The sequence below is a fragment of the Dromiciops gliroides genome, chromosome 1 (assembly GCF_019393635.1).
Source record: "Dromiciops gliroides isolate mDroGli1 chromosome 1, mDroGli1.pri, whole genome shotgun sequence".
Lineage (NCBI taxonomy): Eukaryota > Metazoa > Chordata > Mammalia > Microbiotheria > Microbiotheriidae > Dromiciops > Dromiciops gliroides.
The window spans coordinates 761994696-762022311 of NC_057861.1; the positions used below are offsets into that span (position 1 = coordinate 761994696).

General features: G+C 46.7%; 1 protein-coding gene across 2 annotated transcripts in view; it reads right to left on the reverse strand.

Moving 5' to 3' along the window:
* ARPP21 (cAMP regulated phosphoprotein 21) overlaps positions 1 to 27068 on the reverse strand; it is a 166734-nt gene extending 139666 nt beyond the window's left edge. For both annotated transcript variants that reach the window (XM_043979558.1, XM_043979562.1), the window contains exon 1: positions 26430 to 27068. The gene's annotated coding sequence lies outside the window, so the exon portion shown is untranslated. The remainder of the gene's footprint in view (positions 1 to 26429) is intronic.
* Between the last annotated feature and the right edge of the window lie 548 nt (positions 27069 to 27616).

A 27616-nucleotide genomic window follows, 5' to 3' on the forward strand; every position in this document is an offset into this window, starting at 1 on the left:
TTTGAAGGCACAGAGCAGCCATCTGAACGAACTCTGTGGCACAGCCTTCCATCCCTCCATGAGGTGGCAGGTGGTCTTCAGGAGCATCTGTGACTACACAAATTGCCACCCTACAGATGAGCCCCCACAAACGTGCTTGGCCACTTTCTGGCCTTCACTATCAGCTGCCCTACCTTGATACCACCTGCCCTGACCCCTAGCTGCCAAGAACATCCTGAGGAAGTCTGGAGCAGAATATCTCCTAGCCAAAAGCCAGACATGTTTAAGTCAGACATCTTCCTTCCTTCCTCTCTTTGTCCTTCCCTTCCTGCCTCTGTCCCTCCCCTCCATTCCTTGTTTCCCTCCCTCCCTTCCTCCCTCCCTTCCTCCCTCCCTTCCTCCCTCCCTTCCTCCCTCCCTTCCTCTCTCCCTCCTTCCCTCCCTCCCTCCCTCCCTCCCTCCCTCCCTCCCTTCCTTCCTTCCTTCCTTCCTTCCTTCCTTCCTTCCTTCCTTCCTTCCTTCCTTCCTTCCTTCCTTCCTTTTTTGATATTTAGATTTAGAAGGACATTTCAGGGCACTGGCATTTCTCCATTACCTTGTGTTTTGTTTGCAAGGAAGAAAAAGGAAGAGACCAAGGACAACAGGTCTAGGTGATACTGAGAACAGTGAGTGCATAGCCACAGGCTGTAAGTAGATCCTTCTTTGATTGATAGCTAATAGTCTTGGGTCTGCTATAATCTTCAGTTTAACTAAAAAGTGGAAACCATAGATGAGTCTGTATTCTTTCCTATTATTATGTAAATGAAGTAAACTGTGTTGAGCCGGGGAGTGAAGGGCCCAGTGGTTTTGGATGTGGGAGAACCCAGTCTCTAAATCCAGAGTCCATCCAACGCTTCCCAGGTATGGTGCCCCAGGGATGAAGGTTTGAGAGTCTGTTGTTTCCTTGCTTGCCAAATAGATAAACAAGACTTGGCACTTTCAAGTTCTGTCTCCCAAAGGCTCAAAACTAATAGGAATCTAAGCCATCCCCATGTCTAACAGTCTAGGGTCACTACCTGTCCTAGCAATGTACCTCAAAGAGTCAACAAGATATTAGCACTTGGTCTACGAGAGACTGAAGTAGGTTCCCCTGTCCTACTGAAAAGGGCTTCCCCAAGCCCACCCTGGAGCACCTCAACCAGGGGCACCATTCTCAGGATTTGACATCCCAAGCCTGAGAGTCCCCAGCTCCTTTACGGACTGTGATTAAGGGTATAATCAACTGCAACTGAACTCAATTATTCCAAGGGAAACATTTTTGGGAAATGCATGTTGTGTCTGTGTTGTTAGGATTGCTTAACTTGTCTATTAGGCAAAGTCTTGTGGGCTCCCAAAGGTGGAACACCCAAGGCCTAGGACGGGAGCACCTCCTAGACCTAGTAGAGAGAATGCATGTGGTCCAATACAGCCACTTGACAGGTAAGGGCCAGTCAGCCCTGGGAGGCTCATTTAACAAAGATCACAAAGCTCAAGTATGGCAGGCCTGGGTCTAGAACCAGTTCTTCTAACCCCAGGCCCAGCACTCTTCCCCGCCCCCCCCCCAACTATGGTGCCATCAGCAGGGCCCAGGACCCTTTATTTAGTGGGCAAGTGAGAGGCAGCAGGCAAACACAACAATGCAGGGACAAGAGCCCCTCCCAATACCTCACACTTAGAACAGCAAATCTCGGTGATCTTCAAGGGAAGAAGGTGGACACTCCAGACCTTTTGTCCCAGGTCCACCGGCCCCTTTCAGAAGCATTTCTGCACTAACTCTCCAAAGCTCCTCCTCTGGCAAAGACACTCCAAGAGCCTACCTACTGATGTCTGCACCAGGCCACCAAGGCCTGAGCCACAGGCCATTGGGACGGCTGGGACCGGGCCTCCTCTGAGGATGCAGACCTCAACAGGCAATCCATGCCCTTAAAGGAGCCTGTCCCAGCTGGGCATCCCTGAATGGGAGCTGACAATGCCACCTGCTGCCTGGATGGCAGCACCACCCTCAGCTGGGTGGCATCTACCCCCAAGAGAGATGCTGTTTCTTAGAAAACTCCAGCTTTACCTGTTTAAAATGACAGTGCAGGAGGTCATTAGGGAAGAGCCCATGTGCCAATGTGGGGCCCTGGTGAGGGGGTGAGGCCCTTCCCTGAGGGAGTCAGAGATGGCAGGCATGTAATAGAGTGACATGACTCCACTCTCCCCAACACACACAACATACACATGTGACACTCACATACCACAAACACACCCACCACATATACACACTCACCCTCACACTCTCTCACCCTCACACATATATCACATACAAACTCACATACCATAAATACACTCACCAAACATACACATTCACCACACATGGACACACACACACACATACCACACAGGTGACACACCCTCATACATACTCTTACATATACACACTTACCACACAAACATACTCAGCATACATGCACACTCACATGCACACCACAAACACACTCATCACATATACACACTCACCCTCACACTCACCCTCACAGATACTCTCACACACCTATACATCATAAATATACTCATCACACATATACTCACCATAAACAAACACCACACAATGTGACACACACTACAAACACACTAACACATATACACACTCACCCTCACACTCACCCTCACAGATACTCTCACACACCTATACATCATAAATATACTCATCACACATATACTCACCATACACAAACACCACACAATGTGACACACACTACAAACACACTCAACACATATACACACTCACCCTCACACACACTATCAAACACATACTCACATACCATAAATACACTCACCACACATACACATTTACCACACACCCTCACACACACTCTTACATACACACTTACCACAAATACACAGTCACCATACATACACACTCACATGCACACTCACACACACCACAAATACACTCATCACATATACACACTCACCCTCATACTCACCTTCACACATACTCTCACACACACCCATACATCATAAATACACTCACCACACATACACTCTCACACACACATCACATACACACTCACTCACCACACATCCACATTCACCACACACATACCACTCACAGGTGACACAGCCTCACACACACACACACACACACCCTGCTGCCAGCTCACGGCTCCCTCCTGAGGACTCAGGCTGTCAGCTCATACTCTCCCCAGGCCCCCTGCTCCTTCACCCAAGCACTCTCACACGTGTGGGCGTCTCAGCTCCTCCTCCCTTCTGCCTCAAGAGCAGAGCACACTGCCTGGCACACAATGTTCCAGTGGTTCCCAGGCTCTGGTCTCTGTTACTGGGGCCTGGCTGCCACTCAGGGACACAGCTCACTCCAAGGCATCGAGGCTGTTTTGGTCAGTAGCCGGTGCACAATCCTTGTTCTGATTTGTTTTCAAGATCCATCAAAAAGACAGCCCCAAAGACCACCTCCCAAGACCTCACCTGAGAGCACAGATATCTAGTGCTTTCTACGGGGCAGACACCGTGCTAAGTTTTTACAATTCTTTCATTGGATCCTCACAACAACCCTGCAAGATAGGTGCTATGAATATCCTTGGTTTTATTTATTATCCTCATCCAGGACTTGCCACTGTGTTGGACACATAGTAGGTGCTTAATAAATGTTGGTTGATCCTGAGGCAGGCAGAAGTGAAGTAACTTTTCTAGGGTCACCCAGGCAGTAAAAGTGTAAGGATGGATTTGAACTCAGGTCTTGCTGCCTCCAGGCTCACCTTACAGAGTGGTGGCTTCAGAACCAGAAAAGGCCATGGAGATGATACAACCCAACCATATCATTTTTTTTTTTTTTAGTGAGGCAATAGGGGTTAAGTGACTTGCCCAGGGTCACACAGCTAGTAATTGTTAAGTGTCTGAGGCCGGATTTGAACTCAGGTACTCCTGACTCCAGGGCCGGTGCTCTATCCACTGCGCCATCTAGCTGTCCCTCCAACCATATCATTTTACAGATGAGGAAAGTGAAGTCCAGACAAGCAGAGCAGGGGGAGCTGGGCTTTGGGATGAGGCCCTCAGACTGCATCTGGCTCTCTGCAACCTGCCTCCCAAGCTGAGGAGGGTCCCCTTGGCACCATGGGCCCTCAAACACTGCATACGATATTTGACAGTTCTCTCTCAAGTCTGAGGACAAACTATCCCATGGTCCTTGTAGATACACGAGAGACACATAGCTCTTTCTATAGCAAATAATGATGAGGCTGGTTCAAGAATCCCAAGGAACCCCGAGACGGCCCATTACTTCCTAAGGTCCATGAGAAGAACTTGATGCCATTGAGTGAGCTACAGCAACCCTGTGGGGACCCGCGGTCAGGCAGTCCCTGAGCAGGGAACCAAGCCAGTGGGGGAGGCTGCTGACACCAGTCACTGGGGGCTCCACCTGCTCTCTTGGCCTGAGGGAGGAAGCCAGACGTCATCTCCTACCCGGGTGATCTGGCTCTGCTGGCTCCTCCTCGCTTGGACCTTGCTTTTCCCTCTCTAAAATGAGGAGCTGGCCTAGATGACCTTCAAGGTCCCTTCTACCTTGGATGGTCCCCTTTGATGCTGCACAGAAGTTTTCTGCTCTCAGCCTCTCCCAGCTTGCCCTGCTCTGTGTGTCTCTCTCTCGACCAATCTGCTCGTGAACACTGATGGCTAACCTCATGGTGGCTCAGCTGGCTCTGGAAAATGGCCACTACCCAGAGGAAAAGGTCAGGCTCCAGGATCTGAGGGATCTGCAATGGGCCTTGGTGTGTGACAGCCTGGAGTTTCTTCCCTGTCTTCCTTGGATTCTTTCTTGTAGCCTGTGAGGTTGCTCTGAGTAGACCACAAGTCTCACCAGGAAGCCATGCCAGAAGAGAACATCTCTTGGTCCCCTCCTTCTCTCTCATTAAGAGGTCCTTACCTTTTCCTCCCCCAACCTTGGAAGAGCATGGGATCCACACTTGTCTTCTGCATCCTAGTTTTCTTCATCCAAATTTTCATCACCACTTAGCTCCTAGGAGGGCTGCAGTTCAAGAACAGCCCATTCTTGGATGACTTCATGTCTCAAAATTCTCAGCTCAAATGACAAGACCTGGGGAGGGGACACAACCTACTCATTTGCTAAATGGGTATTCTGGCAGAGCTCTCTCAAAAACTCCCCCCAAGGGATGTGAGCAAAATCTATAGAAGAGCATTCTTTGCAGGGATGGAAGGAAATGCTAGCCCCTGAAGATTCTTTCCTCACATCCAGGTCTCCCTCTGAAAGGCAGGGCCAATTCTCATGGAAGGAATGCCTTCTGCTGTGCACAGAACTGCCCTCTGAACCAAGAACAGCCCCAAGGGCTGAGGTCATCTCTGATCTGTGCTGCAATTGGGAAAATGAACTTGAAACCAGTCACCTTTGCCACCAACAACTTTCCCAGTGCTGCCAATGTCTTGTCTTTGCCTGGGGTCTGTGACAACCAACACCTGTCCTGACCAAGATGCTTCTGCCCCCCAATATCTCTGCTGCCCCAAACCCCATTTCCTCCAGAAGAGGAGGAGCCTGTGGCTCTTTCACGTGGGAGCTTCCAGAGAAGTTTCCTGGCTTGACATTGCCTAACTTGAACCCTCTTCTTTCCCTGGTAGGGTGTGCTTCCTCAGTCCAATGCACTCTGATAGTCAGGATCAAGTATGGATAGCCAAAGTACCTGCCCCACCCTTAGCTCCTGGATACATCATTGTCAGACATTCCCTAGGACTAGGCTAATATACTGAAGCCTGTCACCCCAAGAATACAGTACTGTGACAGGCACCAGGTAATGGTGATGCCAGTAAAAGAATTAATCCAGAGTTTTTCTGGATAATAGGTTTTGTATGTCAATCAATACTCGACAACTTTCCTGGAATCAACTGCTAAGTGGAGAATCCACATACTGTTCATCCATACATTAAACAAATGCTATGAAAAAATGAACTCAAAAGCCAACCCTCCCTAGACCTCATGTTTTTCATCTATGGAAGAGGACTGGGAGGAGGAGGAAGACAGAACAGGCTCAGGTTAAATGATCTACAACTCTCTGGTACTAAATCCAGCCATTTTATGAGCCCACCTTTAACTTCTTGAATTATCACTGCCAGAAAACTTTTCTATGATGTTCCAACCTGGTCACTGCCTAATGACATTCACAGGTCCTGGGCATTATTGGCCCAAGGGCCTTAAGAATCCCATGATCTCATGATTGAAATGCTCCTCTAACTGCAGCTGCTATGAATGGAGGTTCCCTGGCCACTCTTGTCAAATAGCCAGTCAAACTCACCATTAAGACCTTCACTGAAAAAAAGAAAAAAAAGACCTTCACTGAGAGAAACGGCACCATTATTCTGAGGCTTCTCACTGAACCATGAAACAGCTTAAATTACTGAAGACAACTGTCTTTACTGTGTCACAAAGTAGTTTATTTATTGATTTAAGATATTTCTAACTGGGAAATTTTTTGCATCAAGTTTCTCTGATAGAGGCCTCATTATTCACATATATAGGGAACTGAGCCAAATTTATAAAAAGTCAGAGCCATTCCCTAGTTGATAAATGGTCAAAGGATATGAACAGGCAGTTTTCTGAAGAAGAAATCAAAGCTATCAATTGTCACCTGAAAAAAATGGCCTAAATCACTACTAACTAGAGAAATGCAAATTAAAACTACTCCCAGGTACCACCTCACATCAATCAGATTGGCTAACATGAAAGAAAAGGAAAATGACAAAGACTGGAGGAGATGTGGAAAAACTGGGGGTCTAATATACTATTGTTGGAGTTATGAACTTCCCCAACCATTCTGGAGAACAATTTTGGAACTATTCCCAAAGAATTATAAAGCTGTGCATACTCTTTTACCATGCAATGTCACTACTAGGTCTACATCCCAAAAAGATCAAAGAAAAGAGAAAAGGACTTATTTGTACCAAAATATTGGTAGCAGCTCTTTTTGTGGTGCCAAGTAAATTGAAATTTAGATGTCCATCAATTGGGGAATGGTTCAGCCAGTTGTGGTATGTGATTATGATGATATAAAAAATGACAAGCAAGATGATTTCATGAAAACTTAGGAAAACTTACATGAACTGATACAAAGTGAGCAGAACCATGAAAACATTGTGCACAGTAACAGAAATAATGTACAATGATGAACTGTGAATGACTTAGCTAATCACAGGAACACAGTAGTCCAACACAGTTCCAAAACACTCATGATGAAAAATGCTATCTGCCTCCAAAAGAGAACTGAGAAACTCTTGAGTGCAGATTGAAGCAGACTTGTTTTTTCCTTTCTTTATTTTTCTTGTTTTACTTAGTGTTTTCTTTTGTAACGTGGCTAATAAGGAAATGTGTTTTGCATGACTTCACATGTATAATCTTTATCAAAGTGTTTGCCCTCTCAAAGGGAGGAGGGGCTGGAGGGAGGTAGAGAATGTGGAACTCAAAAGTTTTAAAACTGAATGTTAACACTTGTTTACATATAATGGGAAATATTTAATAAAATAAATAAAATATTTTAAAAATAAATAAAAAATTGGAATAAACCAAAATGAAGTGTATTTCCAAAATCAGACTGGTTTCTTTGACCCATTACCCGAATAGAGAGATGTCAAGTAGGTGCAGAACCAATGGGATTCTGGTGCCAACTTGCACCAAAGTTCTGCTACCCAGCTGTGGAGGACTCAACCCGACAGAATCCTCAGCTGAATCTGTGACCTCGGCATGTCCAGTCATTTTACATTCTGCTGGGTTTTGCATGGCTTTCCGTCCATCTAGAGTTAGGTTGCCTTTCCTTACTAACAAGAAAGGAAGCAAGGCCCTCATCCCTGATGACCGTGATACTTGCTTCAGTCAGTGCATTCCACTTCCTTCCCAGCTCTGAGATCCGAGAAGGCCAATAGCTTTCCTACTAGTCTTGACTAAAAGTCAATGAAAGGAGACCAGACAGAAGCAAATGTCATTGAACCCAGAGCCCTTTCTTGTAAAAATGGTCAGATATGGGGAGGAAATGGTCATTCTGGCAAATGATCTGTATTTTCTTGGTGAATTATGAGACAAGGTTCACATTAGAAAAGATAGCAAGTAGAGGAGGACTGAGAAGAGAATATTTGAAACAGACCTTCCTTCCAAAAAGAAGGAACAGGAGCTTCTCCTGCATATTAAAGTATGATCTTGGTGTGCTCGAGCTGTGATCAATTGTGACAAGACATGTCTTCCTATAGGATTGCTTTTAGAAATCATTTCGGGGAATTAAAGGCTAGTGGGAAAATATGGATTCTTTAAATATTTAAATGTTAAAGCTACCACCCTTTCCCCAGTCACCCTGATGCAAAAGTTAAATGCGATCCTCACCTCCTCACTCTCTCTCACCCTTCCTCCATGTCCAATCAGTAGTCAACTCCTCTCATTTCTATCGTTATAAATTCTCTCAAATATGCTCCCTTCTCTCCTCTGATACTGCAATGATCATGATGCAGTCCCTCATCACCTCACACTTGGACTATGGTAATAGTTTAATGATTGGTCTCCCTGACTCAATCAGTCTTCCACTCAGCTGTTGAATTAATATTCCTAAAATAGAGGTCTGACCATATTGCCCTTTTCCTCATTCAATAGACTCCAGTGGCTCCCTCTTACCACCAGGATCACATATAAAACCTATGGTTGGGCATTCAAGGTCCATCCTAATATATCCCCTATTCCCATTGCTCCAGTCTTCTTACCCTTACTTCTCTCCATGTACTCTCTAATCCAGTGACCTTGGCTTCCATTGCATTCCTTGAACAAGACATTCCACTTCCCAACTCCAGGTATTTTCACTGGTTGTCTCCCATGCCTGGAATGTCCTCCTTCCTTATCTCCACCTCCTGGCTTTTCTGGGGCTTCCTTTAGATCTCAGTTAAAGCCCTGCCTTCAGAAGAACTCTTTCTAGGGTTCCCTTAATCTTTGTGTCTTCTGTTTGAGACTACCCCCAATTTATCCTGTTTGCATCTATCTTGTTTGTACATAGTGTTTGCAGATAGATTGTGAACTCCTTGAAAGCAGGGTCTTTCTTTGTCTTGTATCTCAGGCACAGTGCCTGGCACATAGTAGGCACTCAATAAATATTTGTTGACTGACTACTAGATGATTAAAGAGTGAGTTTTTGTTTAAGACTGACACATCTTCATGCTAAAAGAACTTTGCTAAAGAGTGAATCCATATGTGTTACAGTTCTATGGTAAGAGCCACAGGACAGAAGTCCAGTAAACCTAAGGAAGACTATTCATTGCTACTATGTATACTTTCAATTGATTGCCATAGATTTTATGAAGATTTCCACTGTTTGCCCTCTGCAATTCCTGCTCCACAATGAGCACAATTCCCTTCCTTCTGGACATCTCACTCTCCTGTGTTTCCTCCAGAACACCCTGCATTCTGACTATCCTCTCTAGGACTGGCTGGTGCAGGAGGAGGAATCAGATCTCCTCTTCCTCACCATTTCTCTTTCCATTTCTCCCTGTGGCTCACTCTATATTGATATGGCTCTTTGACCCCATCATAAATACCAACCCTTCATCTCTTTCTAATCGTATTCTGATTGCTGATGAGTTCAATACTACACTATCATCCAGTGCTCTGATAAAGAGACAAGCATTTATTAAGAGATTACTAAACTCTGGTGTAACGAGGTGCTAGGGATGGGGAGACAAAGACAACAATGGAATAGCTTTTGCTCTCTAGAAGCTTACATCATTTTGAGGGAAGATGAAATGTGTAAGCTTATCCAGAAAAGAACGTGAATGTTAAATAGTTCAAAGGGAAATATGTAGTAGTTACATATGAGTAGTGAGGGAGGGAGGGAGGGAGGGAGGGATGGAAAGAGAGCACTGGTTCTGACTCCCTTATCGTATCACTGTTCATCCTTTCCCAAACCTGGATTACTCCCACCATTGACATCCTCTAACTCTTACTCATTTGTGCCTGAAAGATGATGGAAGGAATCGTGTAAATGGGGTGACTGTGTCCTCTATACATTTAATCTCATTTCAACTGAGCACTCACTCAGGCATAGCAATACTTTACCTCCCACCTAATTTATTCTTTATCCCATTTCCCACAATGTCTGTTTCAAATATTCTCTTCTCATTTCTCCTCTACTTCCTATCTTTTCTACTGTGAACCTTTTCTCATAGTTCACCAAGAAAATACAGATCATTTACCAGAATGACCATTTCCTCCCCATATCTATATCTGAGTCCAGTGGCATCACTATGTTCTCCCCATCTCCTCCTCCTTTACTCTAGATTCTGATTAAGGGGTGGCCTTTCCCTTTCTCTTTTCAAGGCCAAGCCCTCTATGCATATGTTAATCCCTCCCAATTCTTCTCCAGCTGTTTCCGCCCCCCCCCATACCACCTTTCAATCTTTGATCTGTCTATTGGCTTTTTTTTTTCATACAAAGTCATCCACACCTCCCCCATTCTTCACAAAAACTTATTAGATGCCAGGAGCCCCACAAGTTATCCTCTTATATTTTTCATCTCTTTCAGATTCAAACTCTAGGAACGAAAAGGCTTTTTATTTGTTTTAAACATTTGCTGATGCAACCTTTGCTCCTGTCACTTCTTAACCCTTTGTTATCTGACTTCCAACCTCATCATTTCACTGAAACTGTATTTCTCAAAGTTACCAATGAACTTTCTTTTGGAGAGTGTGTGTGTGTGTGGGGGGGGGGGCGGAGATTAGCTTTCCTAACTTGCCTAAACTGGAAGTTCAGCTACCACTAACTGGCCCGATACCATAACTCACCATTGTGGAAGTTTGACCTGATCCACTTTAATAACTCAATCAATTCATCTCTTCTTAGATAGGCTGGTGGTCCCTGCCGTCTGATGAAATTCCACTGGTTGTACTACTTAGTAAAGACACCTGATTGACTTTAGTACACTGCAACTCAGAACTCCTGAGCTCAAGCAATCCACCAGTCTTAGCCTTGCCCAGTAGCAGGAATTTTTGATCAGGTGATAGATAAACATGTACCACCATGCTTGACACTAGTGAACTCTTACCTGTCTAATCTGTTGGTCTTTCTCAGTCTTAATCCCCCTCAATCCCTCTGAGGCAGAATGTTGCATTGGTGATTACCTTCTCCTCTCAGATAGTCTCTCCTTTATGTTTTTCTGATACTCCTTTCTCTGTTCTCTTCCTACTTTCCTTCCATCTGCTAATTCCTCTCAGTGTCTGGTTCATAATTCACATTATGCTCCTTGGAAGGTATACCAACCACAAGGATCTATGCTAATCTGTCTTTTCTTCTCTTCTCTTCTCTTCTCTTCTCTTCTCTTCTCTTCTCTTCTCTTCTCTTCTCTTCTCTTCTCTTCTCTTCTCTTCTCTTCTCTTCTCTTCTCTCCTCTCCTCTCCTCTCCTCTCCTCTCCTCTCCTCTCCTCTCCTCTCCTCTCCTCTCCTCTCCTCTCCTCTCCTCTCCTCTCCTCTCCTCTCCTCTCCTCTCCTCTCCTCTCCTCTCCTCTCCTCTCCTCTCCTCTCCTCTCTCTCCTCTTCTCTTTTCTTCTCTCTCACTCTTGCTCTTACTTGGTGACTTTATCAGTTCCCATGAGTTTAATTCTCTCCCCTGCAAAGATGACTTTTCAATTTATAGACCCATCTCAGTCTCTCTCTTGAGTTCCCTCCAGTCCCACATCACCAACATGGGCATCCCTAATACATCATACCCCTCAAAGAACTCATTTCCTTTACCCCAAAACCTTTTCTCTGATCTTCTGAATATACCAATTTGTGTCAAGAATAGCCCCAGCCTTTTGGTCTCTCAAGCTGGCACATTCCAAAGCATTGTCTAGGACTTTTTTGTCTCCCTTTGACCCCACATCCAACCACTTGATAAATCTTGTTCATCTGACCCTTTTCTCTCTGTGTAGCCACCCCCTTAATTCAGGTCCTCATTATGTTTCATCTACATTTTAATGGCCTCCTTATTGGTTCCCTGCAGTTTTTGCTTTCTCCAATCTATCCTCCACATTGATGACAAACTGATTTTCCAAAAGTTTAGGTCTCATCACTACCCTATCAATAAACTACAGTGGTTCCCTATTACCTTGAGGCTCAATGAGAAGATTTCTTTAGCTTTTAAAGCTCTTCACAACAGGATTCCAACCCTCCTTTCTAATCTTCTGATACAGTATTCCCCTGCTTGCACCCACCACCATGCCTGGACATTGGCTGAGTCCCATCATTAGGATGAACTTCTGCCTCTTCTCTGTTTCATAGAATCTCCAATTTCCTTTAAAATTCTCCTCAAATTCCATTTCCATGAGGTCTTCTCTGAGCCTTCCAGCTGTTACTGCCCCCAAATTAGCTTGTATTTAATTTACACATATTTCCATGCTAATTTTGCAGCTATTGTTTCCTCTGATAGATTGTAAGTTTCTGGACGGTACGTGAGAGATGCTTAGTGATTGACTTTAAACCAAACTAGGAATTGACATTTTCTGTTTTCAACAGATAGTTTATGGGAGTTATTAACTTTAAACTGAATTTGCCCTGGCCATGTCACAGTCCTCTTTGGATAGAATGATGTACCCAGAGCAGAGGGGTGTATGTGTGTGTGTGTGTGTGGGGTGAGTGTGTGTGTTCGATGGCAAAGCTCTGGAGGAAGAACTGGCTCAGTGGTTTCCAGTGAGAATTGGTTTTGTTCTCTTTAGATTATCCTTCCAGATGACTAGTAACATAAAGCTAGTCAGGTTTTTTTTAGGGAATAATTAAGGTTTAGAAAGACCTTTGCAAATATAACTAGTCTGGAAAGCTAGGCAGACTTGCCCAAGGTCACATAGATAGTGGGTGTATTAGGTTGAATTTGAACTCAAGTCTTTCTGACTCCAGATCCAGTGCTTACTGTGCCACCCAGCTGTCCATAAAGACTAGCAGCATTATTGTTTTCTCTGCTTTCATCCCACAAATGAAAATTAAAAACACCAACAACAGCAAAAACAAACCTCCCATCATTTGTTTCTCATGGATGCATTTTTTGTGCCTTAGGAATTCTTGGTGCTTATTTTCTGTAGCCTTTCTAATTTCTCAAAATGAGATAATATTTGAAAAGTGCTTAGCCCAGTGCCTGGCATGTAAGAAGCAATCCATCAATGCTAATTTCCTCCCCTTCTCCATAGACTTAAAAACCAAAAGTGGTCCTGGAAGCTGAATCCGAAGGGTGCCAATGTACTAATGATCGACAGCAGCAGGGAATGTCTGGTACATCTGGCTCCATCAGGGTGGGATGTCAGAGGGGCTGATGTATGTGATCCCCTTAGGGGGAGCCAGACTCCTCTTCCTGGAACCCTGGCCAGAGCTGGCTCTGCATCATTGGGTAAGAATGGTGGGCACCAACATAACTGGGCAATCAGGTCCTGGGAGAGAGTTTGGCTATCTTTGTGCCACCCAGGGACAGGCATGGCAGCTTGGGCCAAGTCTTACCCAGCTGTGCATTGGTTGTCAGGCTGCCAGGGAGCAGAAAAACTCCTGGAAGTTTTTTTTTCCTTTTTCTTATATACTTGTCTCACTTGTCTGTCTACATACTCTCACTTATGTGTTTGATTCAAAAACATATTTATTATATTATATAGCGACAGACAGACAGACACATATACATGTATCTACATAGCTATGCTAAATACCTATCTGTTCATGAATCTGCCTGTCTACCTTGCCTTTCTGTTTGTCTGTCTGTCTGCCCTCCTGCCTGCTTATCTGTCTCTCTACCTGACTGCCCGCCTCTTTATTTTCCTGTCTGCCTGTTTGTCTTCTGTCAACACCCTTAGCTATTGCTGTACACCTCCAGTAATGAGTTCTTACCCTAACTCATCAGTTGGTTCAAATTTTCACCCTGCCTATAAACAAGTCCTTCTAACATTGCTGTGACATTCACAGAAGGGGAGGGCATCAGCTCTGCATTTGATCCCATAATCTCCTGACCATGACATGACCTGGCCCTTAACCCCTTGTGGAAGCCCTGAAGAGTTTCCCTCAATGTTCCATCTCTCAAAGCCAATCCCTAATAATAATCAAGTGCTTCAAATTGATCTGGTTATTGGTGAGAACATGGGTAATTTGGTTCATATTCTAAGTCCTCAATGATGTCCTTATACCATCATGAACTTTGGGACATATCAAAGGAGAGGCTTCCACCAGTCAACTAAGTTCTGCCCTTGGGAAGGCAACTTCTAGGACCTGGAACATCAAACATGGGTGTAGATGTGAATTTGGAGAAAAATGATGAAGATGATGTTATTTCCTTTCAATGCCTTAGGCTGATTTGAAGTTGGGTAATAAGGGGAAGACTACATGGGTGTGCTCTCCCCTTGGCCTCACTCCCATACATGGAACATGAGTTCTGGGGGAAAACTCAGCTGTCCTGTAGCTCATCCCCCTTCTTATTCCACTGAGAGGGAATCTGTGGCCCCAGGAGGTCCATGCAATGATGAGATTGTGGGTACCAAGGGCTCTCCCAACTTCAAAATTCGACTTAAATTGTGGTTGTCTAGGAAGTGACCCACTGCACAGACTACAAGACCTGGATTTGGAAAGACTTGAATTCAAATCCTTTCTCAGAAAGCACCAACCTGTGCCCTTAGGCAGTCCAGTTAACTGCCTGAGCCTCAGTTTTCTCACCTGTGAAATGGGAATAATACTGGAAGCTACCTCACAGGGTTGCTGTGAAGACCAGTTGAGAGCTTTATAAACCTTACACCCCTATATAAGTTCTAGTATTATCTACTAAGTATCTACTATTATTAGTGTTGCTTTTAAGTGGTTCCATGGAACCAGAGAGTGAATGAATGATGGGGTGTGCACGAGAAAACTAGCCTCTTGATCCTAGCCTCTGGCTCCCCCCAGGATTCTTCCCCTTCTCTAGGCAGGGGCACGATTGGTTTCTAGATTCAGAGGCAACAACCCACTAGGCTGTGCTGCCCATGCCCTTCCCAGCTGAGGACACTGGCTTCTAGCTGCAGAGAACTTGATAATATGGGGTGGACACAGCTCTCAAAAGTATCAGAAAGGTTGCCAAGTCACCCGTACTCACAATTCCCAGTTTCCCTGAGACGTGAAGGCTCAGAAAAGAATAAAACCTAATCTTTTCTTTATGCTGATGGCTGTGCCAAGTGGGCTGTCTTCTCTCTGTCATGGTGGCCACAGAGATTGTTGTGCAGTAAATTACCTCATGGGCTGAAGAGCCCAGAGACAGAGGGCACCCTTCCTGAACTGTCAGGAGACCTGCTTTCAGGGGACACACTCTGGAAAGCTGAAACCTGGGAATGGTTCACAACTCTCCAGGCCAGTTGGGAATTTCTTGTGTCCTGGAGTTGGCATGTGAATGCTGCCTACCTAGGTCCAGCCATACAGGGTGGTTAACCGCTGCCCCCCCGCCATAACACAGTGTATAGATGAGGCAAGACTTACCTGTCCCATTTTCAGGTGCTCTGGAGAAGCCTCAGCAGACAGAGGGTGACACGGTAAAGTGCCTCTCCCCTCTTACATTCCCTGATATCATTTGGTGGGCACTCACCTTTCCCAGCTGACAGGGCTTGAGGTTTTCTCTGTTCTGGTCAGTGTGGCAAGCTAAGCAACTATGGTGGCAAACTTCTCTATTGGTACCTATCAAATTTCAGTCAAGAATCATTTATTGAGTACCTACTGTGGGCTAGAAACTGTACCAGGGTCTGGGGCTACAAAGACAGAACTGAGGGAGCTGCCCTCCTTCCCCCGAAGACCTCATATTCTATTGGGGGGTGAGTGGAGCCAGTACCACAGGCCCACAGATAAATAGGTCAAGGTGATTTTCTCAGGAAGGAGGGAGCTTGGGGCACCAAAGGATACTAAGCTTGAGGGAATCAGGAACGGTCTCTAATGGAGACAGCACCCGAACAGAAATTCCAAGAGCAGAAGTAAGGCAGGAGAGTCTGAGGGACGAAAGCCATCTGTAATCATGATAATGTTGGTTAACATTTATATGGCATTTGATTATATGCAAAGCACTTTAATTTGACTGTCAAAACAATCCTGGTAGAAGGCTACCAGTATTATTATTATCCCCATTGTAAAGAATTGGAAACTGAGGAAGGCAATGGTGAAAAGACTCATAAAGCCAGCAAGTGTCTGAGCTGGAGGTGAATTGATGTCTTCTCGACTTCCTGAGGCTCAGCACTCAGTCCACTGTGCTGAAATTCAGTCTGAATTTCACTCACATCATGCTCACCCATTGGGTTAAGCCAAATAAGTAGCCTAAACACTTGGGTCAAAGGTGACACTTGAGCTTTCTCAGACTGGCTCCTGGATCAACTAGGAGATGTGCCAGTGCACCAGGGCCTTCTCTTAGCTGGGTCAGGGAGTCTCTGCTCAGATCCTGGGTCTTGTGGGCAAAGAGCCACTCTCCAGGGATACCCCAAAGACAGTAACTACAGACCCACTCAGGCACATGATAGTTATGGTATCTTATCTTTTCACATGGATTTCTTTTTAAGACCTCCTCTTTATCCACCACCAGGGAAGTGGGACCCATCTCTGTTTCCAAGGCTAACCAAAACAGACATCTTTATTAAGTATAATCCTCATTCTACTGACTCCGCCCCCAGATAAAATATTTACACATAGCACATTACATCCATTCTTTGAAGCTGGGGAATAATGACCCTGTGAAAAATCAGTCATGCTGCTTAATACCCTGTAATGGAGCAAAATGAAAAGGACAGAAGGAGAAAAGCATAGGAAAACAAGACTGGGGGCTAAAAAAACATGGAATAATGATCTCTTCTAGGTCTCTCCCCCCACCTCCATTTTTAGAAATGAGAAGACTGAGGCCAAGAGATGATAAGTGGCCCCAAAGGTCGCTGAAGTAGTAGGTATCCTATCAGAGACAAGATTTGAGTCCTGGTCCCAGGCTTCTGCCTCTGCCTCACCAGGCTCAGAGCTCTCTGGCCTCTCTACTTCCTCTGTCCACTTTCACTGTGGTGCTGAACATTTGGAATTCATCAGTCTAGTGAATTTGTGGCTGGCTATGCTTTTCTTCTTAGTTGGTAGATTTGCTCGAGTAAAGCTCAGGTGCATTGTGTCTCTTTTTTACAAATGCTATAGGCAGATGCCCTTTGCTTCTGACAGACTGGAAATTTTAAAAGTCATTTGGTGAGTGGGTAAAAGACACTTGGGCTACAAGTCCCAAGTCTGAATGCCCAACCTCAAACTGCCAATGAATGTTTCAAATATCTCAGGGTTTCTTCTGGCCCATAAGCCATGAAATGGTAGGATTCAAAGCTGGAGGGCCATTACCTCTCCCCTCCTCCACCCAGAATCAACACCCTCATGCTGCTAATTAAGGAGTCCTTATCTTCATTTATACTGATGTCTGTCAGATGCTAACCTCTGAACTTTAGGTAGAAAGAGGGATGGACCTTAGTATGCCTGCTCCCCCACCATAATCCAGGGAGAGAGATCACCATCCTGATGCCAGGCCTTGATGATGGCCCCAGAGAGCTTCAGGTGTTGGACACTGTCTCATGGAAATGAGTCAGGTGTTACTCTAAGGTCAGTATTGAGGTACTGCAGAGCTCTCGGAACATAGACTGGAGCAGAGGAAATAAAAACTGATCCCTGGTTCAGACTTTTAAGGTAGGACAGAACCAAGGCTGGGATGTGACTGGAAATTGACCTGACCCCAAGAGCTTTCTATCTTGGCTTGGCCAGTGACTCACTGCCTGGATGAGAGGAGTCTTTCTGATTCCATGCATGGCATGGTGGGCAAGTGTCTCTGTGAAGAGGATGGTGATGGATGTATTGGTGATGACTTGCAAGATCTCTATGTTTGGCAGTACTTGGCAATCAAAGCCCATTTGTAGGGGGAGGGGAGGAGGCCAGAAGAGAAGGGATACCACTCTGGAAGTCACATTCTGAAGTCACTAAAGTATGTTTGGTCTGCTTTCTTCCTAAATCGGGACCAAAGTGAGTTCTGGTCCATACTCCACCCTGCCTCCCCACCCCCATCCATGCTCCCCACAAAAGAATTATCCAGAGGCAGGGCTGCCGTGTCAAGCACTCAGCACTCAGTCACACCAGGAAGGGTCCACTCAGACACAGACAGCATACAACAGGCAGCTGCCAGTCTATTCCCAGGCCAGGCACCTCACTCCTTAACCATTGGAATTTTATAGGGAAATGGAGGGAAACTGAAAATTACATCTCAGATCCTGACCTCCCACCAAAAAGAGTAGCTCTTTCTCCAAAGGGTCCACAATGCCTTAGAAACGTTTTCCTACTTGCCTTTTCAACATTCCTATAGATGAGCCCAACATATTGCTGAGGGAGAAAAAATAGCTGGAGGAAGACGTGCTTCGCTCACAGCCGCCGGGTTAGTCAGGAACCCTTTGCATCATGTCAAATGTCAAAAAGGCTGTGGGCTCTTGGGCTCCCCTAACAGCTTTCATTTCCATTATGCTCCCATTTGGTTGTTGACTTTCAAGTGTCCACTCTCCTTACAATTGAAATATTGCAATGATTCTGTAAGACTCTCTTTGGGATCAAATTAGAGAAAACCTAAATCAATGAATGATATCCCCTTCTGGTTTTCATTATTCTAACCTTTTGTCATCTACTGTGCTGTACAGAAACAAAAAACCTTATTCTGTCATATTAGATCAATTTGCCATCACTTGTCTATTACTCTTTCCAAAGAGCTGCCTGAATGAGCCCCATTTTGACAGTTGTCCATCCAAACAGATTTGAGGACTCTCGATGCCTCTGTTGTTTGTCAAGAACAAACCTACAGCAGCATTAGGCAGGCTTTGTTCAGCTCATCCTTCTGGTATTTATTAAGCACCTGACATGTAGAGGAGCTCAGGAAAACCACATCCCATGTTTGGGAGCTCCCCCGACCATGGACTTAATCTTGGCAATTACTTTCAAGCTCAACTTCAGGTTTTTTTTTTTTTGTTTGTTTTCATTTGTTTTTATTTATTTATTTTTTTGTGGAATATGGTGCTGGGTAGGTCCACAGAAGAGTTCACCAAAAGGTTCCATATGCAAAGAAACCATGCCGGTGGTGTGGGGCAGGGCAGGGTATGGGGGGTGTGGGGTGTGGGTGGCATTCTCCTTGAAGCTCATCTTTTTATCTGACATATTGCTTCCAAAGCTCTTATGACCCCAGAAACATTTCCTTCTAAGTTAAAAAAAATACATTATCCTTCCTAGTGCTACCCGATCTTTTGCTTCTTAATGTTGTCTCTTGCAGTAGATTTCTAATTTGGCAGATTTTTCTTCTCCCACAAATATCCTACTTAGATATATGGTTGCACAGACAAGTGCATCATTTTCATGGTTTCAAAATCATGACCCTTTAGCTTCATCCAGAAAAATGACCTGTGATTCCAGCCAAAATCGCTGAAACCAAAACTGTGGCTTCCTTGCCTGCCCTCTTTCCTCCCCTCCTCCCCACCTTCCCAGAGAAGATGCCACCCTTTGCCCAGTGCTGGTCTAATGGCTCATTAGGACTCCATTCTGCAGCCATTCTTGGTGCCTGCCTTTGGGGTGGATGGACATGTCCTGCCCCAGTGTTCTGGACAGCAGGCAAGCAAGCCAGTGGCACATGCATGAGGAAACACTTCCCCTCCTTGGCCTCCTTGGTCAAGAAAAGCCCAGAAATGAAATACACAATGAGGTATTTCCTCACCAATACCTTAGGGTAATGGCACACAGATATAGCTGTTACCGGAGTCCAACCACGGCATCAGACAGATAACATTCATTCCATTTCCAACCAGGACAGATTCTGTGTTTCGTTCCTAGTGGGCTTATGGTTGGGGAAAAATGCTAAATGTATATTCTGTTCCTAGTAGCTCGATGGTGTTCCTCAGGATATCCTTCCCCTCATCCCCCACTCCAAGAATGGGGAGCCCCCGCCCCAATGCCCAGCCTCTGCTAGGGTGCTTCTTGCCAACAAGAGCAGAGGAAGCAGCTCCACCAGAATACAAAGACAAAACCCATTCTGTCTCGAACCTTCCATTCTGCCTTTGCCTTGGAATGCAGAGCTTCCGACCCAAAGGCTTTGTTTAAGGACTGCTCTGGTCTAGCATGGGGTGGCACTCCCTGCTCTGGCCCCTTGGCATTAGTCCTAGTGCTTGGTACGGGAATGTATCAATGATTGATGGTGATGGTGATGACGGCGACGATGAGAACAATGACAATGACAATAACAATAATCAGTGGAGACTATCTAGCTTTCCTCTTGTGTTTTGGGTTTGCGGAGAGATAGGACCAGTTTTTACTTAAAACTCCACCGCAAGTCAATGGGCTTAGGGGAGAGTCCTGGTCCTGGAATCAGGAATGTCAGTTCAGTCATTTCCTAGCAATGAGACTGTTCAAATCTTTTAAGCTCCCTGAGCCTCAGGCTCCTCCTCTATCTGAGTGACAACAATGCTGCCGACCCCCGGGGTAGCTGCAAGAGCCCTAAGATTAGGAAAGCCAGGTGTTTTGCTCACCCGTAGAGTGCCTGCTTGAAATACCAGAGTTTGTTGTTATTATTATGGCTTAGCTTCTTGGCAGCTACAAAAAATTATGCAAACTTTATGCGAACAACGTCTATTTCTGTCTTCGGTACATTTTTTAAAATTTTATTTTCACTTCACGTTATTTAGTGTCAAATGAAGAAGGATCCGACCAAAATGACCCCAGTGGGAAAGGAACAATAACTGCTTTTGGCGGCATGAGCCCTCCCAGCCGCTGGCTGTCGGAACTCTGGAACAATGACCTGCATGTCAACCCCAACCACTTTGGGCAGCAGGTAAGGATATAAATGCTTGTGTGCCCAGGAGCATCTGTTCGCCAAGTGTAGGGGGGTGGGCTGCAAGGTAAGCACAGTGACTGGAACAGTTGATATTCAGTACAAAAGAATAATCTGTAGGAAAAGAATGGTTCCTGACTGTGAAATTTTGGACAGAAAATAAACCAATTCTCTAATGTGTTTTGCATGTTTAAATATTAACAAAATAATTCTAATTTTAAAAAATCATTGATTTCAGTTCCTCTCATTTACCTCCCTCCCACCAGGTCCCTTTACTTCTTTTCTGTAAAACCAGCCCCAATTCCACCAGAATGAGGTGGAAATGTGACACCACTTTTCCAAATGCCATTGTCTGAATGGCTTCACATCTCTGGGGATCGCTTTCAAAGGCAGCACATTTGGGGAAGGGCTCCTGTTCAGTCCCAAGGCCCAGCTGCCTTCCTCAGAGAATTTGGTGAATGATTTGCCAGGGACAAGATTTTTGGAAACACTGGAGGGGTGTGAATAAAAACAAGGCAGCAAGTGCTGACAAGTGTTATTTTGTCAAGATGGACCCTTCCCAGAGAGAGCAAAGCCCCTTCTTTCCTATGTGGAAGCAGATGCTACTTACTATGGGAATTTAGACAAGAGAAGTGTCTGGAATCACAAAACTTGCTAAAAACCATCCCGGTGACAAAAGAGGTCAGAGTACACGAAGGAACACAGCACCGTTACAGTGCTTGGCACGCAGTAAATGCTTAAGTGACGCTTCCTTATTCATTCCTTGCTTCATTCATCTATTCCATGTATGAAGTCATAGAGCCCCCTTTAATTGTTTAGTCTGTTTACTCGGCAAAGCCAGGAGCCCAGTGTATGGAGCCGAGGGGGATCACTGCCCCAGCTGCCCCAGCTTTGTTCTCCCACTTTCTTTCCATATCAACTGTGTCTAGCTTTGTCTGCATCACCACCATGGAGCTGTAGCTTTTGGGAACCTCAGAGGGAGGGAATTTTCCCCATCTCCCCTTTCCCACCGCCCTACACTGGGCTGGCTGATGCACTAGCCGTGAGAAGACCCTAGCACTGACCACAAGCCAGTGCTGAGCTAGGCAAGCAGACCTCGGACACTTCCTCCTTTCATCCAGGGCATTGTGGAAGGATGAGCAGGCGCGCCCATGCACGAGTGTGCTCATACACGATAAATGTTCCATAAAACAGGCAACGTGCACTTATCATATCACAGGGCAGATAGAACATGGAAACACTTGTCACCAGCTGCTCAGCCACCAGGCTCAGGCTTAATCAAAGATACGTGAAACTAATGTCAACCTAAAGGTCTCTGGGAAATCAGGACACTAGGACTTGGCATAATCAAACTCATGATAAGTGGTAAAAGTGACAGTGCCACCAGAGGAACACATATGGGGGTGCCCTGTTTCTATGGTAAGAACAGTCCTTTCCAGTGGCTGGTATGGCCATAACCATTTGATTCTTACTGTTCATATTTTATATTAAATATGAGAAAGAAAAATGGCCTTTGGCAATACAAAGTCCAGCATCCTGGGATGTTGGATACGCAAATGCTTTCTCCAAAATGATCATTCCTGAATATATGGGAAGAGGGATGGTGTGGATAGATTCCACATAAGTGAGTTACTAGGTTCTCTCAACCCCAACCACACCCTTCAAGCCTGCTATGCCAGGATGTGAAGCAAACCAGCCTCTCTCATCATTCATAGCTGCCCACTCCTGTTAGGCTGGTGAGACCAATGCCAGCACAGCCCTGACATAGTCCATTTAGACAATACCTCACCATGGCTGCCATGGCCTGAGAGAAAGCTGAGTTCCATGCTGCCACATTCAAGCTCTCCTCTGTGTATGTGTGTGTGTGTGTGTGTGTGTGTGTGTGTGTGTGTGTGTCTGCCCACACGCATGCAGCTGCTCAGGGGCCATCACCTTGGGGGCAGTAGGGGCTCACATTTCACTCAAATGTTGCTCAGCACTGGGCACATGTTATGAGATAGTCTTTCCTCTCTGAAGACAAAATTCTCCTTGACCTCAGAGGAAAATAAATGCCTAGCGACTCCTCAAGCCTGAACAAGGGGTCACAACTTGGCTCTGCATGCCTGTTAGTTTCATTTTTAAAGTGGCCAAGTCCCAGTACCTGGGTGGTAGTTCTGTTATTTTTTCCCTTTTCCCATTGGAAAATCTGTGTCTCAAACTTACAGCCGCCAGCCCCTCCCCGGCTTCCCCCTCCTGTTCCCCTGCAGTACATTTTGCATAGGGTTGCATTTCCACATTGGTTTCATTTCCAATCATTGGCATTCATTTGTAACTGGGCATAATTTAAGGATAAAACACACTACACATTTTCCTGGTTGGCAGAAATAAGTACAAAGTTAACCTCAAATTCATCATCTTTCCTCTTTGGGGACAGCTTTCTTTTCCTTAGAATTACTCTGATATTCCATTACCAGATATTTTCCAACAAAGAAATTCTCCTCATAAATTCTCCCCCTGCTAATGTAGGCTGTTAGTGCCAACAGAACCCTTTCCACCTGACTCTATGAGGATGGAGATACCGACAATAACGGAGTCTCTTTAACATTTCATTCTCGTGATTTGGTGGTTCCAAAAAGATCTCTCCTCCCTTCCCCTTTCTATGTCACAAAAGCAAAATGGATCCTGACCATACCAGCTATATACTGCTTTGGAATATCTAACTGTGACAAGAAAGATCTTGGAGGAGAGTTTACAATTCTTAAACAAGGGTGGGAAGGGAAAAGAAGAAGCCTCAGAATCTTCTTTTAATGTTAAGGGAAACCTGGTTTGATTGCTTACTGTCTAGACCCTCACTGTTGAGGAGAAAAGAGGAGGAAAACCGCATTGTCAAGCTGCTTGAATTTATTATAACTTCTCATTTTGTACTGAAATATTTCACAGGACCAGAAAGAAGTTATCTCATCTATACCACAAACTTCATGCCTCTCCTGGACTCAAGGACTCACACCATAGACATTGAAGGGGAAACACCATATCTGGTTTCATAGCCCCGTATCACAGGCCCCACTTCAGTTAGCCAAGCTTTCCATAACTCTTCAGATACAGAAATCATGAATTTCTTCTAAACTTTTGTCTTTTGGGGGTCAGAGAGTACAGGAATTGGGGGAGTAGAGTGGAAAACTCCACGGCTCTCCTCATCTCATCTGAAATTTTTTCATAACTTTCTCGGGATTCAAGTGATCTTATAAAATTCTCCAGAGGATTGACGGATATGGTCATTGGCTCCCATCTACACACCCCATGGTATCTATCAGGCCTCGCTGGTCCATGATGCCAATACTTTGGACAAAGAAGAAAGTGTTCCTTCATTTGTGAATGACAAAAATGGAAGGTCCCAGAGTATACAGTAGAGACTGCTCTAACAGGGCACATGGCTCTGAATTCTCAAGGTAACATGCTTGAGTGAGACCTGGGAAGCAAAGTCACTGTGAGATCGCTAGTTTGTTAATGTGATGGTACACTCAGACCAGCCTCCATCCAAGGTGAGAATAGACCAAACAGCAAAAACCAAGTCTGTCTGCAATGGCATGAAGGGACTTAGAAAGTGGAGGAGTTTCTAGGGAGTAGTCCTGTTTGGGCTTCTCTCAAGATATCAGACAGGATGTGTGTGGGGTTAAAGCCCCCTTTCAGATGTGGTGAATTTATCCTTTTTATTTTCCCCAATGTGCCAAGTCATCTTTAGTGATTATCACCTCATGGGCAGCTATAGCAGCCCAGCCCCCTGGGGACCTGCCCAGATGAACTGGGGAACAAAGGGTGTCAGGAACTGATTTCCAGCATCATTTTCTTTTTGCCCCCAAGAAAGAAATCCCTTAGGAGGTGAAAAGACCCGGGAACACGCACAGGCAGGAGTAACAAGGGCTGCAGAGAGGGGAATATCATTTCAGAGTTCCCAGTGCTGGGACCTTTCCCCATCCCCGCACTGCCAGCCATTCTATATGGTCTAGATTACTGAGTAGGAGAAAGGATGGGGTTCCATGTAATTAACAGAGGAGGAGCTGATGGACCACAATCAATACAATCTGGAGACAGCTCCCCCAGGCCCTGCTGGAGGGCCTTGGCCCCCTATTCCTGCTCCCACCCCTCTTCCATGCAGTAGAAAAGCCCCAGGAAAGACCAGCTGACTTATAAGGACCAAAATCCTCTGTATTTGACCAAGAGTACTGGAAGGGCTATCTCACCTTCCCTGAAGGTGAAATGACCTACTTCAATGTGGGGACCTAGAACCATGTTCGAAGCAACCAGGCTCTATGAAGCAGGTGAAAGTAGGCAAGGATTGAGTCCCAAGGGTGGTCCAAGCTTATCTCACTGCCATTTGTCTGTCTCTTTGCCCCAATACCAAATGAAAGGCTAAACTTTGAATCTGCAAAGCAGCATATCCAAGCCAACACAACATCCTTGCTGGGCGCTTTTCTGTGCTGGAGATGTTTTACATGATTTAGGTCGAATTTGGTGAACTGGAACCTTAGGAGGGGAGGGGAGGGGAGAAGGGGGGAGGGGGGAAGAGGAAGGAAGGGGGGTGGCATTTAGAGCCTGCCAAGCAGCCGCTCTCCTTCGGCGGCCGTGCCATGCAGCTGTCCTCCCTTCCTTCGGTTGCAGGCTCCCAAGGCAAAGCTCGGAACACCCTGGCAGGAGGCCGCGCTAGCCACGTTCAGTCCCGGAAGCCTTTCTCCCGCTCCCTCTCTCTCTACCACTTTCCCTGCTCTGCTATTCCATAGAGCCTCGACCCTCAGAGAGAAGGACCAAAGTCCCGTATCCCATCCCCCCCGCCCCCCGCCCCTGCCTGCCCCCAACCTTGCCCTCTTCCGCCTGTCCTCACGGAGACAGACAAGTCTCTAAGAAAACTTTCTCAGTATGTCTGCAGGGAACTCAGCGTGCAGTGGCCCCCAGACACAACACAGACGCGACACTGAGGCACTCCCCTAGGGCTGGAGGGAAACACAAGGGACATTGATCCACTCCCCCCCCCCACGCCGCCGCAAGGCAACTTCCTCTACCCCGACCACTGAGGCAGCAGGTCCCTAGGGGGCCGCCTGCAGCACCATCTTCCCCAGACACTAGACAACTTTTCAGTGTTCAGGCAGAGCCCCCGCCTCGCTCTTCAATTCTGCCGCCCCCACAACCATTCTGTCGGGGGGGGGGTAGACTTCCCTCCGAGCTTTGGGGGTTCGCTGAGGGGTGCTTAAAGGGACCCCTGGGTAGGCTGCCAGGGAGGTAGAACTCGCGCAAACACACACAGACACAGACACACAGAGACACAGAGAAACAGACACACACACACAGACACAGAGAAACACACACACACACACACACACACACACACACACCGCGGAGTCCGCCGAGGCCAGCAAAGTGACTCTCCTAGACACTGAGAAAGACAGAGACAGAAAGGACAGGGGGAAGGGGGCAGACAAAGGCGGCCGCAGAGACGGCTCCAGCAGCTCCGGGAGCTGAACAGGGACCGGGAAGGGCTGCCTCCCTGCCTGTCTGCCTGAGGCACGTAGACCCAAGGACTGACTGACGGATGGATGGACAGGCGGGCGGCCGCGGCCCCCTTACCTGGACTCGGTTCCCCTGCCCACGGCTCGGGCTCCGCTCAGACGGTGTCTCCTGGTCCGGCCCGGGCTCGCTCCGCCCGCGATCACTGGGGCACCCTCGGTGGCTGGCAACTGCTGGACACTCGGGCTCCCGGAGCAGGGGCTGGGGGCCCGGCGTGCTCGGTGCCTGGCTGCCTGTCGGGCGTTCCTCCGGCCTCCGGTTGGGGTGGAGGGAGGCGCCGATGCCAGCCCCGGGCTGGGCTCCGGAGGCGCCCAGGCTGCGCGGGGCTGCTGCTCGTGTGCAGCTCTGCGTCTGCCTCGCAGCCCGGCCTTTCTCGATTATCCACCGCCCTCACCCTTTTCTTGGCCGCCTTCCCTTCCCCGGCGGCTGCCCGGCTGCCAGTCAGAGGCTGTGTGCTGGCTGCCAGCTCCGCCTCGCCCTTCTCTCGCTCCCTCCCTCCCTCCCTCTTCTCTCTTGGCTGCCTCTCTCCTCTGCACCGCTCGGTTCTGTCTTCTCCCGGCCCCTCTCCTGCTCTGTGCTCCCAGCCGCCGCTCCCCTCCTTGGTCTGGGGGCTGCGTCTCTCTCTCTCTCTCTCTCTCTCTCTCTCTCTCTCTCTCTCTCTCTCTCTCTCTCTCTCTCTCTCTCTCTCTCTCTCCTCTCCTCTCCTCTCCTCTCCTCTCCTCTCCCTCTCCCTCTCCCTCTCCCTCTCCCTCTCTCCCTCTCCCTCTCCCTCTCCCTTCTCTTCTCTTCTCTTCTCTTCTCTTCTCTTCTCTTCTCTTCTCTTCTCTTCTCTTCTCTTCTCTTCTCTTCTCTTCTCTTCTCTTCTCTTCTCTTCTCTTCTCTTCTCTTCTCTTCTCTTCTCTTCTCTTTCTCTCTCTCTCTCTCTCTCTCTCTCTCTCTCTCTCTCTCTCTCTCTCTCTCTCTCTCTCTCTCTCTCTCTCTCTCTCTCTCTCTCTCTCTCTCTCTCCCCCTCTCTCCCTCTCCCTCTCTCCCTCTCCCTCTCCCTCTCCCTCTCCCTCTCCCTCTCCCTCTCTCTCTCTTCGCCTCTCTCCTTCCCTCTTCCTCCCCTCCTCTTTTCTGTCGTCCCTCTCTCTTCCCTCCCGGTCCCTCCTCCCACGCAGCACTTAGCGCTGCACCCCAGCCTGGAGGCAATGTGATGCTCCAGCCACAGGCGCCGCTACGATCCTGGAGCTGCTGTATTTTTTTTG